Genomic DNA, 230 nt, shown 5'->3' with positions numbered 1-230 from the left:
AAATCTTTGCAATCCAGGCTGTGTATCTCACACTTACATCACGTCTCAGTGCGAACTGGTCCCATTTCAAGGCCTCGACAGCCGCATGCGGAGTCCTTCCCCCAGCAACTCCCGAAGGCCACCCGGGCGGCCGGCGGGGCCCCTCGTACCGCATTACCTGTTTTACCTTTGCAGTCGTCACGGGCACCACGGACCCTCTCACTCTGCTGACAGGTCACGACCCCCCCGCC

Source organism: Hyaena hyaena, unplaced genomic scaffold (assembly GCF_003009895.1).
Source record: "Hyaena hyaena isolate Hyena2069 unplaced genomic scaffold, ASM300989v1 scaffold_82, whole genome shotgun sequence".
In the NCBI taxonomy this organism is placed as follows: Eukaryota; Metazoa; Chordata; class Mammalia; order Carnivora; family Hyaenidae; genus Hyaena; species Hyaena hyaena.
This window is presented reverse-complemented; position numbering follows the sequence as displayed.